Source organism: Eurosta solidaginis, chromosome 1 (genome assembly GCF_040869045.1).
Source record: "Eurosta solidaginis isolate ZX-2024a chromosome 1, ASM4086904v1, whole genome shotgun sequence".
Taxonomy (NCBI): Eukaryota; Metazoa; Arthropoda; class Insecta; order Diptera; family Tephritidae; genus Eurosta; species Eurosta solidaginis.
In genome coordinates, this window is record NC_090319.1 from 306,152,169 (window position 1) to 306,170,890 (window position 18,722).

Genomic DNA, 18,722 nt, shown 5'->3' on the forward strand with positions numbered 1-18,722 from the left:
AGCAAATGAGGGTAGAAATTTGCTAAGAAACCACTAGAGAAAAATAGCAAGAAAATTATTAGTTTGCAAAAATTAACTTGAAGGGAAATAGGAATAAAGAAAAAAAAAAATGTAAGAAGTATTTTCTTTCTCAGAAAATATTTAATGTCCAAAAAAAAAAAATCTTTTCTAACTCTCATAGTATATGTACGTATGTATGATAAACCTAGAGAACAGGTACAGTTAGGCTCAAACTGAGCTTCAAGTCGAGCTCAGTAGAAACTGAAAAATTTAGTATGTTCGCTAGTCTAAAAAGGTGTACATGCAGTGAAAAAGAAAGAAAAAAGAAGAATTGAAATGAATACAACATTTTAGAAAAAAAAGGAAAAAAAAAGTAATAAGCAAAGTGCGGTTAATTACAATTAAAGTTAAGATTAATTAGGTATTTGGAAAAAAAAAGGAAAAAAAATCATGTAAGGTACCCAGAAGTGTTAAATGTGAAAGAAGAAAACTTCTTACAAAGTGCATAAGGTACATACACCTGGGATATATGTAGCAATCAGAGCGCTGATACTACCCCAATTCTTAAAGTTTTAATATTTTTTTTTTTTGAATTTTCACTGGAAAATGAATGCAGTCTAAAGAAAAAAAGGGGTTATCATAAAGATAAGAGAGTTTTTTTGCGTGTCGTTCATTCATTTATACATAGATACCTACAATCCTATTGTATATATATATAATTTCCAAAGCCGCTCATCGAGGCTGCGACGAGGGAAGCGCTTCACTTCGGAACCAGTATAGACGACTGTGAGTATTTGAAAATTATATAAAACATTTTTGCTATTTAAAGAAATATTTTTTTTCTGATATAATTTGGTATCAAAACAAGTATAGTAGAAATCAGTAGCGTTTAAACAACTTTTATTACAAGAATATACGTGAGTATATATATATATGTTGCCTACATACATATATGTTTGCAGTTTTTTTTCATGCTTATATACTTGTTTAATGAAAAGAAAAATTTGGTTGTAAAATATTGCCACAAAAAAAATTAAATTTTTTTCTAGCACCATAATATACATAATTTTCTGTATGCGCATGAACATACACACGTGCATAGTTACATAAGAAAGTGTTTTTCTTTGGACCGCCGCTCTGAATAGCATAAGCTAGCGTAAATTGTAGGGGAGAGCAGTTTCTTTTGGCAATGTACATTTTGCTTCCTCTCTCTAATTCCGAAAATTAATTTTATAACTTTGGTTTGTTTTGATTTGAAGTTTCTACTTTCATATTGAGGTAATCTTGTAAAATTAGAAGTCAAGTATTACAACAAAAAACATAGGAATGTAGATATAAGGCCAATCACACTTTTTGAATATATGTACGTTATCTGTGGAAATAAATGAATTTTTGTATTGATCAGAGGAAAATGATCGTTTAAGTTCCTTTCTATCTCTGTCTGAACCCGAAGGTAACGTAAGTTGTAGGAAGGCGGGGCTTTCACCCATTTTTAAAATTTCCCCACAGAAATGAAAGCCATTGATAGGGAGGGCAACGGGGCAGTTTCACCATCTAAAACTGCCAGGATTGTGAATGGTAAGGATCTGTAGTGTGGCTAATCACTCAACGTGATTTTGTTGTTGTTATCTTTTTTTTTGATGTAGTTCATTTTTTTGGTAATTGAATTAGTCAGTTCGTTAGTGTGCACAATTTTTTTTTGTATGGCCTACTTGTGTAGACTCACTAGTAATAAAATAGTAAAATTATAAAACTAATTGGTTTTTAATTTAAAAATTCGTTCATCAAGTTTTACAATTAATTCGAAACTGAAAATTTATATCAAATATTTCAAAGCTTGCTTATTTTTCTTTGCCAAGAGCTCTAGATCAATTTACAGTAGATCAGTTTACAGTTGATTTGTTTACAGTCGGCCTTTCCTGATTAATTGATACGACCTCGTATCAGTTTACATCTTCTCCTTCGGATTCATCTTCTGCACAACATATATCATCGATTTCTGTTGGTTCACAGTAACGCTTTAATTTATCTGAAGCATAAACAGATTTATATGGTCGCTGTTTACGTCTACTTCCCGGCAAATCTTGGATTACATATCGGTCCCGATCGAGCACTTTACCAATTTCAAAGGGGCCTTTATAACGTGGTTCAAGCTTTCGTGAAAAACCTGTACATGGCGGTGCGTTCTCTGCTAGAACTAAATCACCTTCTTTATATACATGTGGTATTCGATGATGGCTGTCAAATCGTTGTTTTGCTTTTAAACGTTTTTCATTGATTCGCATAGCAGCCTCTTTTCGAATTTGTTCTATATCACAATTTATTTGATTATCATCATTGAGAGCAAGAATAAGCTTATTTTTCAAAATATCTCGGGGTGTCAAATTGAAAAGTAATTCGTGTGGCGTTTTGTTAGTAGTTCCGTTTCGCATGGTATTGATAAACCATTGAATTTTGCTTAATTCATTATCCCATTTATCGTCTGCAGTCGTAGATGGTAAAAGCATTGACAGAACCGTTCGATTTGTACGCTCTGCATGAGCATTCGCACGAGGAGTTTGCACTGCATTTAAAATATGCTTAATAACATTTTCCTGACAATACTGTTGGAATTGTTTGGATGTGAACGCTGGTCCGCGATCAGTTACAATTCGTTCTGGTATTCCAACATAACTGCTGATTTCTTTCAACAGCTCAACAACATGCTTCGTTACGGTACCCTTTACTGCTCTGAGAATCGTGAATTTGGTAAACGAATCAACTACAACGAGAACATAATCATTACGCTTAGATGACTTCGGAAATGGACCTAAATGATCTAAATGAATCGTTTTAAACGGTATTGGTTCCATATCACTGAAATGATATTGACCTTCTTTCATACCACCCATTTTTTTGTTGTACGCGCATTCAATGCAGGTTGCTATATACTTTTTAATATAATTTCGCATTCTTGAAAACCAAAAGTTCCTTCGAAGCTTCTCGTAAATTTTTTCAACGCCCAGATGACCAGATTTCACATGACAGTCATGAACTATCTGCCATTTTAACGATTTTGGCACAACCCAAAGACGTTGATTATTTACCATGCGATACAACCGTCCATTTGCGAGACAATAATCAACTTTAATTTGCTTATCGTTTTCGTGAACTTTTTTAACAATTTCTTTAATGTTGTCATCTTGAAGTTGCATACTAAAAACCCAGTCGTCTTCTTCAATCTCCACCTTATCTATTTTTAGTGAAGCAGTTTCGATGTCATTAGGCGGTTCATCTGGGTTTCGACTGATTGCATCAACATGTAACATACGCTGTCCTGATCGATGTTCTACTTCTATTTCAAAGTCTTGTATACGTAACCACCATCGAGCGATTCGAGGAATTAATTCCTTTTTTTGCATGGCAGTTTTTATTGCACTACAATCAGTAACAACTTTGACGTTTTTGCCAGACACATAGTAACGAAATCTTTCAAGACTTTCAACCACAGCTAACGTTTCCAACTCATAACTATGTTATTTGCGTTCTTCTGTTGTTGTAGATCGAGAATAATAAGCAACAGCCTTCCAATCGTCTACTTCTCTCTGTAAAAGTACTCCCGCCAAACCTATTGAACTTGCATCGGTGTGAATTTGATGTTCTGCATTTGTTCGATATGCAGCTACTACTGGTTTATTAACCAAAGCAGATTTCAATTTATTGAATGAATCTATTTGCGCTTCTTTCCACTCGAAAATTTGATCTTTACGTAATAGCATTCGTAAAGGTTCGGAAATAACAGCGTAACATGGTACAAATTTTCGAAAATAGCCTGATAAGCCTAAAAACTGTCGAACTTCAGTTAAATTTCGTGGCTCAGGAAAATTTTGAACAGCAGCTGTCTTTACGCTTCCTGGACAGATTCCATTTGGTGTCAACTCATGACCAAGGAACTGTATCGATTCTTTTAAAAATTCACATTTTTTTGGATTAAGTGTTACATTCAAATTACGAAGTATTTGAAAAATTCGCTCAAGTTTCTCAAACATTTCAACAACTGAATTACTTCCGATGAGTATGTCATCCATATAATGCAACATATCACCCTTTTGCGTTTGTTTTTGAATTCGTGCCATTAAACGTTGAAAGACGGTTGGCGCATTCTTTAACCCAAATGGCATTCGCTTGAATTCATACAGACCTTCTGTCGTAATAAAAGCTGTATATTTCCGACTATTGGATTCGATTGGAATTTGATAGTACCCGCTATTTAAATCGAGTACGGAGAAATATTTATACTGCATGGCTTCATGCAGTCGTTCCTCTATATTTGGCATTGGATATACTTCTTTTTTTGTATGTTGATTTAATCGCCTGTAATCCACGCACATACGATCAGTTCCATCTTTTTTCTTTACCATTATTACAGGGCTAGCAAATTCAGACTGAGATTCACAAATAATATCATTATCTAACAAATCTTTTATCATATTCGAAACCAAAATTTTTTTTGGTTCGGGAACTCTATATGGACGTTGACAGATGGGCTCGCCACAATCGACCTCAATTTTCATTTCAATGAGACTAGTTTTACCAATTTCACTTAAATTTTCAGCAAAAACATCTCGATACTCTGCTAAAAGCTTCGTTAGTTGCAATTTTCTGTTATCGTACGTTGTGTTATTTTCCGATTTTATTTTATAAATTTTAGAATTGTGATTAAAATTCAACTTACCGTTATTAATAGTTACAATAAAGTCATTTATGAAAATTTCGTGCCCTAAAAGCACATCAGTTGACAAAAAATCATCTTGAACAACATACATGTCAAGTTGCAAATTTACTGTATCAACTTGCATACTAACGTTAATTTTATTTTTAGAAATTTTCGTACCACCACATATACCTTTCATCCTCATTATACAGGGCATAATTTTACAACTTATTTTTATGGCTATCGACTCACGTACCATGTGACAATCACTGCCACTATCAATAAATGCAATTAATCGTTCACCATTAATGTATATTTCTTTTTCAAACATTTTTCTAGTTTCGCATGCTCTCACATTCACGTTTTTACCACAATTTACAGGATCATTTCGCGGATGCACTCTTTGACAGTCTTTGCATCGTGGACGATTTTGAGGTTTGGAGCAATTACTAGACAAATGCCCCTTTTCGGAACAATTATAACAAGTTAACTTTTCACTGGATTTTTCAAATTTTTCATTAGGAGCTGTTTTTGTTTCTGTTTTTTTCGATGTATTGTCATATGTATTCCGCGACGTTGTAGGCAAATTTTTTAAATATTCGTCAAGAGTTTCACGCATCTCTTTCATTGTATTAAATTTCAAAACAGCGATTGCAGATTGTAAATCACGATATTTTAAACCTTCACGAGTATATTTTATAATTGCTGATTCACTTAATCCGTACCGTTTACCCGTTGCGCTCATACGAAAACAATATTCAATAACTTTTTCACCTTGTTTTCGTGTCGTAATACTCATAATATAGTTTATATCAGCCTCGTCCATCTTCGTACCGAATTCTTCAATTAATGCATTTGAAAAATCACGCCACGTTGCAAACAAACTTTGTTGACCGTCTAACCATAAACGTGCTACACCCTTCATTCGACTATACACAGCCAACAGTACGCACTTTTCTTCCCAAACATACGCATTCATAGCACTATTTACACGCTCAATAAATTGTTCGGCAGTTAACGCAAGATAATTAGTAGGATCAAAATCAGGAATAGTTTCTGCGATTTCTTTCACTGAATACCTATTATGAACACTTGTCATACTAGACATCTCATTCACATTTCCAACCACTGGAATGCTAATCACCGACCTTGGCTGAGACACAGATGTCGCATTCATTTGCGTCAGAGCATTTACCACACCCGATAACATTTCTTTTAATTCATTAATTTGTTCTTGAAGAGAACCATTTTGACTCTGTGTCGTTTCGAGTTCTTCGTCAACTATATTTTGACTACACATTTCAATCTCATCCGATCTTAACACTTCCGACAATCGCAATATTAATTCGGCTTTCGTACCGGTAGTGTTCAAGTTCTTTTCACTAAGAAAATCTTTCAACTGTTGCACCGTTAACGATGCAATTTTAACCAACATTTTCTCTTTTATTATCATATATTTAACATTGATTAATTTTCGTTAACAACTATACAACCAACGTATGATCATATAAATTGCCCGTTCTCACTCTTTACGTTAGAATGATACCATTTTTGAGTTTCACAAAATCGCAATATTTATAGCTGATGTCCCAGAGATACGAGGTTCGGATGCAAATTAGGTATGCATATTGCACAGAGGCAAATTTCACAAAATTAAATTGCAAATCGATTAAAAACACATTTATTTTCGTTTATGTTTATTCACGACGCGAATTCGTCTCACTTCTGAACTAATAAAATAGTAAAATTATAAAACTAATTGGTTTTTAATTTAAAAATTCGTTCATCAAGTTTTACAATTAATTCGAAACTGAAAATTTATATCAAATATTTCAAAGCTTGCTTATTTTTCTTTGCCAAGAGCTCTAGATCAATTTACAGTAGATCAGTTTACAGTTGATTTGTTTACACTAGTGTTACCCTTCTTTCTTGAATCCCACGGCAATGGCTGAAACTCCGGGCTGAACAACGAGCAAGGTGCACACGGTGGGGTAACACTGAGAAGGTGGATGTCTGTAGAGGAGCTTTCCAAGCTGCACAGGAGGGATCCATTACAAAAATGGCGTCCAAGTGTGGGGCCCACTAAACGTGGGAGCTCCGAAGTTTTTCTTGATATTTATGGCAAATTTTTTTTAAAAATTCACTTATACCATTTTTCACGGAATGCCTTTGTAGTTGTTTGGTGCATTTACAATTGCCCGTGAAAATATATTGATGCTCGTTATACCTTCAGGGAATTACGATTTGCCTTATTGTATATTGGAATGCAGTTAAAATACAAACTTATTGTGTGTTTTACTGACCGATACAATTCAGGTGAAAGATTCATTACTTTTAAACTTCGAACCAAAGTTTGATGTGTCAGATTTGTTGGAGTCATATCTGAGAATAATACGGAATATGACCACAAGTCAAATTTTTTTTCATTTAATTTTTCTTTCACACGCTATCCTTGCCTTTACAATATTTATGCCTTCTTACAACTTTACGAAACCTTTGGACAGAAGAGAAATACATATCTTGTTATATCTTTTGTGGAGTGTAAACTAAAACAAAAATTATAAAAACAAATAAAATAATATAAATAATTTTTTTTGTAAAGCTAGTGAAGATAGAAATCGTCAATATGTCTGTACGGTACAGCAACGAAAACTTGCCTAGAAATTCCGGTCAGGTTTGTATACTCTGTCAGGAATATATTAGGAAAAACTACGAAACTTTGCAAACCGCTTGTAGTCACTTATTTCACCGTGCGTGTCTACTAAATTGGCTTAAAAATAATCAAACTTGCCCACAGTGCAGAGCGACTTGCAGCTCTAAGCAATGTACAAACCCGAAAACCTCCGTAATGGGTACCCGATCGAAAACTACGTCTCAAAGCGGAATGTCTACTAATGCAACCCAGGCAACTCTACCACAAACTGGTGGTCATCAACAACAACCACAACAACAACAACAACAGCAAAAAGAGATGCAACCTCCGCAACAGCAAACATCTTCTGAACACAATACCGGTAATCCCTCAGCGACTGCAAATGCAGCAACTGCAAATGCAGCCCCAGCAAACTGACCTTAATGAAAGCCGCATTCGAAGCATAGTTACCGCTGTCGTATCTGCTAGGCAAGCTTCAGTATTAGAAGAGTTCGAAAGTAGGGTATCTCAACTTATTGAAGATAGGATTCAAAGCTCGTTAGCTAGCGTTCTTAGTAGGTTTCATATAGATAACCCAAACAACAATCAGGCTAGCATTCCACCTCAGCAACCCGATAATGTCAATTGGCCGCAAGATAGACCCAGTTTCATAGATGGGCCCCTCTTACTTCCTAGGAACGATCATTTCAGACTAAGTGATATGTCTAGTGTCACTCACGCTGGCAAAATATCCCAACTTATTTCCAGCTGGAACATCAAATTTGACGGATCAAAAAAATTGACGGTAGAAAACTTTATTTACAGGATAGAATCTCAAGTTGTAGACGCTTTAGCGGGAAATTTTAACGTATTGTGTGAACATGCACAGATTCTCTTTACGAAGGAAGCGAAGGACTGGTATTGGCGATATCGCAGATCAGTCCAACGTGTTACTTGGCCAGGTTTATGTGAGGCCCTAAGATTAAATTTCGAGGAACATAGAACCGATACTGATATCAAAGAAGCGATGAGAGCTAGGAGACAAGGTAATACAGAAAGTTTTGACGAATACAAAACCGCGGTATTAAAAATATGAAAGCCTAAAGACCCCAATTAGTGAACTGGAATTGGTAGAGATGTTACAGAGAGGACTGCGTCCTAGAGTCAGGCAACAGCTTTTGTATGTGACTGTTAACTCAGTTGCACAACTACGAATGCTGTGCTTAAAAGGAGAAACGCTTTTGCAGGAAATTTTCAAAAATAATTCATCTAATCAAACCCTAACTATTTCTAAACCAAATTTTAGCAAAAAACAAGTAAGCGAAGTAGAATTCGAAGAAGACTTGGATGGCAGTGATGCGATACCTCCTGCTGCAGATGTTAACGAATTGGCAGCTGTAAGGAAAACAGGTTCCAAAATCATATGTTGGAATTGTAGGCAAGAAGGCCACAGGTATTTCGACTGCGTCGCAGCACGTACCATATTTTGCTACGGCTGTGGACTTGTTGGAGTTTATAAATCAAATTGTAAAGCTTGTAGTCCGTAAAACTCGAATGCGAGCGAAGGCTGGATGACGAACCTTCGCAAGTACAAATAAAAATTTATCTGGATGAAGATAATAAAAATAGGGAGAAACTAAACGTGACCGAAAAAGAGTCTACCCAAAAAGTATTTAAAATAATACCATATAATGAACGTATTAGAATTTATAAAGAAAAGCGCAATGAAATTTTAGGCACTAAGGATAGGAGTGATACAAAACGATCTGCTTTGCGTATGAGTGATTTTTGGCGGAAAGTTAAAACCAATCGTAAAAATGTTAGTAACCTCGTCTATTCAATTACTAACAAAGAAAATGATCTTAGGCCATATGCAGAAGTAGTTATTGAAGGTAGGAGACTCCTGGGATTGTTAGACAGTGGAGCGCATGTGTCTTGTTTAGGTAATAACTTAGCTAAAGAAATCTGTGATCAGTACGGCAGATGGTCGAAATCAAATAGTATACGGTACGATTTTACTTCCGGTAACGTTCAAAGGTCAAACAAAAAGCATTAAATTTTATGTTGTGCGAAGCATAGGCCAAGATTTAATACTTGGCGTTGATTTTTGGAAAGAATTTAGCATATCACCACACCTTATCGCGCAAATAGACGTAGATGATAAAACAGAAGAGCCTGAAAATGCCAATAAACACTATCTCACCGAACAGCAAGCCATAAAGTTGAAAAATGTTATAAATACCTTTCCTTCTTACGAAAAGGAGGGGCTAGGGAAAACTTCTCTAACCGAGCACTTAATAGAAATTGAAGCAAACGTTAAACCAACGAAACAAAGGTACTTTCCTATATCCCCAGCCATAGAAAAACTGGTACATAAAGAGATCGATGAGATGCTAAAGCTAGGGGTAATTGAAGAAGCACCAAATAGCCCTCCGGCAAGTTCCATAGTGTTAGTACGAAAGCCAACGAAAGTTAGATTGTGTCTCGATGCTAGAAAAGTAAACAGCGTAACAGTAAAAGATGCATACCCTTTACCGCATATCGACGGAATATTAAGTCGATTGCCGAAAGCTGAGTTCATATCTTCACTGGATTTGAGACGAGCTTTCTGGCAAATACCCTTGTCGGAAAAATCTCGTGATTTGACATGCTTTACTGTTCCGAATAGACCATTATACAGATACCGCGTGATGCCCTTTGGCGTCTAATGGATCACGTGATACCAGCAAACCTGAAAGATGAAGTTTTTGTTTATTTGGATGACCTCCTTATTATTTCAAACAGCTTTGAAAAACATATATCTGTATTATCTGAAGTTGCATATCAATTTCGAAGGGCTGGCCTCACTATAAATGTACAGAAAAGTAAATTTTGTATTCGCGAAGTAAAATACCTAGGTTTTATTGTGGGAAATGGTACTCTTTGTACTGACCCAGAAAAGGTTTCATCCATAATAAATTTCCCAGCACCAAAGACGGTGAGACAGCTAAGAAGATTCCTTGGTATGGTAGGATGGTATCGGCGATTCGTAGACAATTTTGCATCGCTAACTACGCCCCTAACAAACCTTCTTAAAAAAGGCCGTGGATTCCACTGGAATGAAGAAGCGCAAGCAGCTTTTGAAAAACTAAAGAAAAAGCTTGTAAGTGCACCAGTTTTAGCCAATCCGGATTACCAAAAGCCCTTTTTAATTCAATGTGATGCCAGTAATCAAGGTGTAGGTGCTGTACTGGCCCAAGTGAATGACCAAGGGGAAGAAATGCCTATTTCGTATTTTTCAAAAAAACTAAATAAAGCCCAGTCGAATTATAGTGTAACAGAGCTTGAGTGCTTAGCTGCAATATTGGCAATTAAGAAATTTCGTCCTTACGTTGAGGGTCAAGAATTCACCGTGATCACTGATCACGCAAGTCTTAAATGGCTCATGCAACAGACCGACCTTAGCGGCAGATTGGCGAGGTGGTCGTTAAAATTACAGGGTCACAAATTTCAAATTGTACACAGACGCGGAACCCAAAACATTGTTCCGGACTGCTTATCGAGGCAGAACTTTGAAGAAATCTCTGAAGTCAGTTGTTATCCCATTATTGATATGGAGTCAGATGAGTTCGAGTCCGAGGATTATCAAAAACTAAGAGCTTACGTACAAGAAAACCAATCTCGCCTACCTGATGTGCAAATTAGGGAAGGAAAAATATACAAAAGAACTGAACACCCAGATGGAAATGAAGAACGGGAAAAGTTCAACTGGAAATTGTGGGTACCAAAAGTATTGACGGTTAAGACCATTGAAAGTGCTCATAATCCCCCAAACAAATCTCGCGGTGGTATTGCAAAAACTCTAGCTAGATTTTAACTAAATTTGTATTGGCCAGACATGATAATAGATGTTAAAAGATTTATAGCCAGTTGCTCTATTTGTCAGCAAACGAAATCACCTAATGCTATTCTCCGCCCACCGATGACAGGAACATTTAAGGTTCAGCGTCCATTTGAGCAATTATATATAGACTTGTTAGGTCCATATCCCAGATCGAAGGAAGGTAATATTGGCATGTTGATCGTGGTTGATCATATGACAAAATTCCCCTTGTTAAAGCCTCTAAGGAAACTGAACTCTACTGCAATAATAAAGTATTTAAGGGAAAACGTATTTACGATATTTGGTACGCCAGAAGTGATTATAAGCGACAATAGGAAGCAATTTAAATGCACGCAGTTTAATAATTTTCTGGGAGAAAGAAGTATAAAACACCTTTATACAGCCGTATATAGTCCTCAGGCTAATGCCAGCGAAAGAGTAAATCGCTCCATTATAACTGCCATTCGTACCTGTTTGAGCGACTGTCGTAGTCGCCAACAGCCAACCCTTCTATTTAATGGAAATTAGGCTTAAGGAAACCTAAACCTGAATTTACCTGAATTTTATATTGAATTTATTGATATATGTACCTTTTACGTATAAGTACGCATTCTGAATTATTTGCACGTACAAATACGTAATATCATATATTACGTACATATTTATTAAACTTAAGAATTTGAAATGTTTGTATTTTACGCTAACACGCGAGCGTATTTCACCTCTCTGGCAACCCCAACAATGGGTTGACAGATGTGACTATGTACCTACATACATACATTTATATTATTGTTTTTGACATTTCTTTTTTTTTATACTCTCGAATTCTTTACCCATCGCGGTTGTGCTTTTATACAAAAATAATAATTTTATTAAGAAAATATAAAACCCGGAATAAAATTAAAAATAGTTTTTCTTAAACCCTCGAGAATTCCTAGTTATTTGTGCCTATACTAAGATAGCCACCAGTGGTTTGTGTATACACAAGGAATATCTGCGCGTTACTTGTGCTCAAATCGTCCGATACACAAAACAGGATTGCCCGCCATCACAGCCACCGCATACACAAGGGTAAGGACTAGTGCCATCGCCACCAGTTTCAGCCGCACCACCACCAACATCAAAGCTCCATTACCGCCGTGTCCAGCCATTACCGTATTAATAACAGAAGGTAAATTTATATCGCCTACCCCCTTAAGCAGTGGTCCTTCGACGCCACTAAGGAAACCAGCGCAATAAAAACGCAAGTACCTTCGCCCTTTTCGTAAACCGTGAGTATTAAATGAGATATAATACAACCCGATCACGGAAAAAATACACATAAACGAGAAAAATCGAGGCAATTTTCATTTTCGAGGATTACAATTTCCCGCCAATAATCCTCATTTCCCGCCAAATTTTCTCAAGTTCCCACCAAATTTGCACATACCAATTCGTATATATATATATATATATATATATATATATAGCAATAACCCCATATTGCAAAACTCAGTACGGTATATGTGCAAAGCAAAATAAGAAAAACTCAGTAGTTAGCTACAGTGGGCACACTTGCTAAAAGTACCCCTTATATTTTAATGCGACAAATCTCTTAATAATTTAAAATTTTCTCATTTTAAATTAAAATATCTCTTGTCGTTAATTAAATATATTGCACAACCTCTGCTAATTTCTGATTTTTCCCCATTTAAATTAATATAAAACGCAAAAAATATTTGTAAATCTCCATACTTGCGTATACATACATACGGATAAACAAAAGAAAGAAAGCGACATAAGCGGTGAAACAAAATCTCATACAGTGGTACAAGAGTGGTTCAGTGCGTACACTAGCGTTTAAAAAAAATATATCTCTCTTGGGCTAAAAAATTTTCCCGAGTAATTTAGTATTTCACTCTGTATCCCCATTTATACAGTCCACAAAAATATCGATAGTGAAAATCTTAAAAAATAATTACTCATATTTACATATATATATATTTTTATTTTTCCCACGTATATTTAAACCACCCTCATATACATATATTAAATATAGTGCAAACGCAGCACAGTGGTAAAATTTTCTCAGTCTCACCCTCAAATAAATTTAACTTAAAAACTTTTTTGGTTTTGAAAAGTATTCTCTCTTGCTATTTAACGTGAATATTTAAACGTAACTCCCTCACATAGTTAAAAGCAAATACTCTCTCTTCAAAAAAAAAAAAAAAAGTTTTCTCTCTGAAGTTAAATTTTTTGTTAATTCTCAACTCTAAGCGACATAAAACAAAGCTCAAAAATGAGTGACGATGAAACCAAAAAAGGTGGCTCCAAAACTCAAGGAGTTAAAAAATTTAAAATCTCGTCTGCCCCCAAAAAATTTACATCCGAAACGGACAATTTTTTGGAATATTGTGCTCGGTTTAGGTCGACGTCGCTCCAAGACAACACGGAGTCCTCACTCAAAATAAAAAACGCCAATATAGACAAATTTTGGAATAGAGTCCAAACCGTCTTCGATAAGATTGTCGAAACCCCAGATCAGGACCTGCCCGAAGATTTTCCAACATCTGCTAATAGCATATACAGGTCCTGTCTCATAGCATACGAAGACACAAAAGCCCAGATCGAAGACCAGCTTCAGTTGCTTAAACAAGCAAATGCCCCCGCTCCCCCTACCGTCACAACAGGTCCACCCGATAACTCCGGTATTTCGCTAAAAATCCCTCCCTGCGATACCGAAATATTTTATGGTGGTTATGAAAAATGGCCCTCATTTCGTGACATGTTCACAGCCGTTTATATTAACCATCCCAAACTCTCCCAAGCGCAAAAATTGTATCACCTCAGATACAAAACCCAAGGAAAGGCAGCTCAAATAGTCAATCAATTTCCCTTGACTGACGACAACTTTGCCTTAGCGTGGGAAGCCCTAAAGGCCCGATACGAGAACAGACGAGTTCTCGTAGATAATCAAATACGGGCCCTAATGAACTTAAAAACGATCACCACGGAAAACAGTGAAGATATACAAAAGTTGCAATCCTCAGTAAATAATTGTCTTCAGATTCTCGCCACGCAACAGGTGTCCACAGATAACTGGGACCCCATACTTATTTATCTCGTGACCTCTAAACTCCCTGAAAATACAGTCACGTTGTGGGAGCAATCTCTAACCTCAAGAAGAGAACTTCCCAACTGGTCCCAAATGGACCAGTTCCTCACAACGCGATACGAAGTGGTAGAAAGAGTTGATCAATGGCGCCCAAGTAAAAGTAAATTCACTCCTCCTCAAACTAGGCCGCCATTTAAACCCCAACAGTCGCATCCCTTTCAAAATAGATCGACCTCCCACACCCAATCTCATATGACAGAGCAGCGAACAATGTACAAGTGCGCTTTGTGTAAAACCTCATCTCACCCCCTTATAAGTTGCTTCAAATTTAAGAAGCTGTCGACCTCTGATCGCAGAAGGTTTGTGAGAGAAAACAATATGTGTTTCAATTGCCTCTCTCAGTCACACATATTGAAAGACTGTTCCAGTACTCAAACTTGCAATCAATGTCAAGATCGGCACAACTCAGTTCTTCACGAAGACACATCTCAAGTGCCGAAAAGACAACCCTCACGATTGCAAAGGACAGCCTCACAAGCCACCACCACGAATTCCACAGTCTCACCCGGTAATACTCCCGATCAAGCCAATGCTCTGGATGAAAGCCCTTCATGCTCGCAGAAAAGCCAAGTGCAATCGTTTTATTCCGAAAACGATTGTGAAATAATTTTACCCACGGCTATCGTTCCCGTAGAGCATAAAGGAGAAATTTTTAAACTACGAGCTCTTGTGGATCAGGGATCTGAACGAACCTTTATCTCTACCAGAGCCCAAGATAGACTCAAACTCCCATTCAAACCCTCTAGATTTGAAATATCAGGGATGGGCGGCAAGGTAGTTCAGACCTCAAACAAATTGTGCTCTCTGACTTTGGTATCCCCCGATTTCAAAACCAGAATAAGTGCAGAGGCAATAGTATTACCCCGGCTAACAAAAATGCTCCCCTCGCTTAAGCTCACTAGCGAGCTTCAAGCAAAATGGGCACACCTCAACCTCGCAGACTCGAACTGTCACTCCCCCTCGCAAATAGATCTCGTCCTAGGCAGTGATGTAATACCGCAAATCATCCAAAATCGCGTTGAGAAACTTTCCCCTCATCTTCTAGCGCAGAAAACCATTTTTGGATGGATTCTGAGCGGTAGAGCTCCTGTGTTGGTAAACGCTTTCTGCATGCAAGTGTCAGAAGTGTCGAACGAAGATCTTCACTCGCTATTGCGTAAATTCTGGGAATTGGAGGAAGTTCCCACCAAACCCCAAATAATCCCAGAAGACGAGTTTTGCGAAAATTTCTATGCAGCCACAACCTCACGCGATGATAACGGTCGTTATATCGTAAGGCTGCCGTTTAAACCCAGCTTCCCAGAGTCAATCTCATTATCCCACTCTCGGTCTTCAGCTCTAAGCCAGTTTCTTGGAATGGAGAGAAGTCTGCAGAAGAAAGGGGATTTAAAGACTCAATATGATAGTGTTCTAGAAGAATACCTCACCCTCGATCATATGGAGGAAACCGGCTCGTATGAAAAATTTGACGGAGGAAAATGCCTCTCATTTTATCTTCCTCATCACGCAGTTGTCAAACCCGAGAAAAAGACATCAAAGGTGCGGGTCGTGTTTAACGCCTCAAAGAAGTCGGCATCTGGACATGCGCTTAACGACGTTCTGTATACCGGCCCTACCCTCCAGCCCGATCTGATGCTTCTGATTCTCAAGTGGCGTACCTACCAATTTGTTTTTAACGGAGACGTAGAAAAAATGTATCGTCAAATCATAATGCATGAAGACGACAGAGACTATCAGAGGATCGTCTTTCGCTCATCTCCGAGCGACCCCATAAAAGACTATCGTCTGAAAACAGTCACATTTGGTGTGAACTGTGCCCCCTACCTCGCCATACGTACTCTTCACCAACTGGCCAAAGATGTAGAGGAAACTTTCCCCAAAGCCGTCCCTGTTTTGACGAAAGAAACATATGTAGATGACATTCTCTCTGGCAGCCATGAAATTCTCTCTGCTGAAACATCTCTCTCCCAAGTCATCCAAGTGTTAGCGTCAGCAGGATTTCCATTACGGAAAATAACGGCCAATCACCCCAGTATAATAAAAAACATCACAGAAGAGGACTTGCTAGATACCAATCTTTTGGAATTTGAGAAAGCAAAACTCTCGGCATACAGTGGAACGCTCTGACCGACACGTTTTCGTATACAGTGGACTCAATACCCCTCTCGTCCGCTAATACAAAACGACAAATTCTCTCCTCGGTCGCAAAACTTTTTGACCCCGCAGGGTGGCTTACGCCGATTATGATTCAGGCCAAGATTTTACTCCAAGAGCTATGGATAGACGGAACTGGCTGGGACGAACCAGTGAAGCCCCTCCGCTTCATTAAATGGACGCAGTTCGCAAAAAATTTACCCAACATCTCAGATATAAAGATACCTCGATGGGTTGACTACATGCCGAACCAGCAGGTTGAACTGCATGGTTTCTGCGATGCGTCAGAAAAGGCATATTGCGCCAGTATATATCTGCGAACAACCCACGGTGCCACCACTTCGTCCCACCTTCTGGTCGCTAAAGGCAAGGTTGCCCCTCTTCGCACTACCAGTCTTCCAAGACTAGAACTATGTGCAGCTCTACTCCTTGCCCGACTAATCGCCGTCGTACAATCCCATCTCGAGCTCTCTCTTACAAATCTTTACATGTGGTCTGACTCGGAAATTGTGTTAGCATGGCTCGAAAAGCCTCCCCACGCTTGGAAAACTTTCGTATCCAATCGAACAGCTGAAATTATGGATCTCGTCGGAAGCGCCTCCTGGAAGCATGTAGGCAGTCGCGACAATCCAGCAGACATGGGCACTAGAGGATGCAAACCCATGGACTTGGCAAATTCTTCGCTGTGGTGGAATGGCCCTGCGTGGCTGACCCAGCCCCCCGAAGCTTGGCCAAACCCATCTACCCGCAGCATCAACCCGCCTGAAATGCGCCGAGTCGAAGCACTATACTCAGCTGAAGATGACCCCGATGTATTGGATCGATTTTCCTCTTTTCCTCGCGCCCTCAGGGTCATGGCATATGCCTTCAGGTTCATTAATAATCTCAAGGACCGAATTCGAGGCATCAAACCCGCTTACACTCCCTCTCTGTCTCATGAAGATCTCCGCAAAGCGAAAAATAAACTTGTGACGTTAACGCAAACCCGATATTTTCCTCGCGAAAGAGAATGCTTAGGAAATGCAAAACCCATTGATAAAAGAAGCTCTCTACTAACCCTCAACCCATACCTCGATGAAAACGGGCTCCTCAGGGTTCATGGTAGACTAGTTCATTCGACGTTGACTTACAATGAAAAACATCCCGTTATTATCCCAGAAAAATCAAGATTCGCTGTCCTCTATATACAGTATCTCCATGAACTTCTTCTCCATGCCGAAATACGTCTCATGCAGCAATGCCTCAGACAGGATCTCTATATTCCACGACTTAAACCACTCATAAAGAGATGCATACATCAGTGCAAAACTTGTACCCTCCACAAGCAGCAAATGCGATCGCAAATCATGGCGGCTTTGCCCCCGGAACGATGCACATATGCTCCGCCTTTCACCACTACCGGTGTCGACTTTGCGGGGCCTTTTCAAATAAAAGCCTCCTTGCTAAGGTCTCACACCTTACTGAAAGGCTACGTGGCCGTTTTTGTCTGTTTCGTGACAAAAGCTGTCCACCTTGAGCTGTGCTCGGACCTAACAACAAATGCCTTTCTCGCAGCATTCGCTCGCTTCGTCGGACGTCGTGGATATCCTACCACAGTGATGAGTGACAACGGCAAAACGTTTATTGGAGCTAAAAGAGCGACGGAAAAAGAGTTCGTTGACTTCATGAAAACTGCCTCTCAAGAAGTAATCGCAAAATACTCTCCCCAGGGCATTAATTGGAAATTCATTCCACCCGGAGCTCCCCACATGGGCGGCTTGTGGGAGTCTGCAGTGAAGAGTTTCAAACTGCACTTCAAGAGGACTGCAGGAACCCACAAGTTCACATTTGAAGAATTTACCACCCTCTTGGTAAGAATTGAAGCCGTATTAAACTCTCGTCCTATCTCACCTTTATCCCAAGATCCCACAGAGTTTACCGCGCTGACCCCCGGCCACTTTCTCCGAGGTAGCCCCCTCCTCGCTATCCCTGAAGTGGATCACGCGGATTTATCTCTTATAAACCGATGGGACAGGGTAAAAAGCTTACATCATCAATTCAGCAAAAGGTGGAAGGAAGACTACCTAAAGGATCTCCAGAAAAGGCAGAAGTGGAAAAATCCACAACCCCAACCCAAGGTCGGTGAGTGTGTCTGCATTCACGACGACTCACTTCCCCCGACTGAATGGCGCCTTGGACGTATTGAAAAAGTATATCCCGGACCTGACGGCCATATACGTGTTGTTGA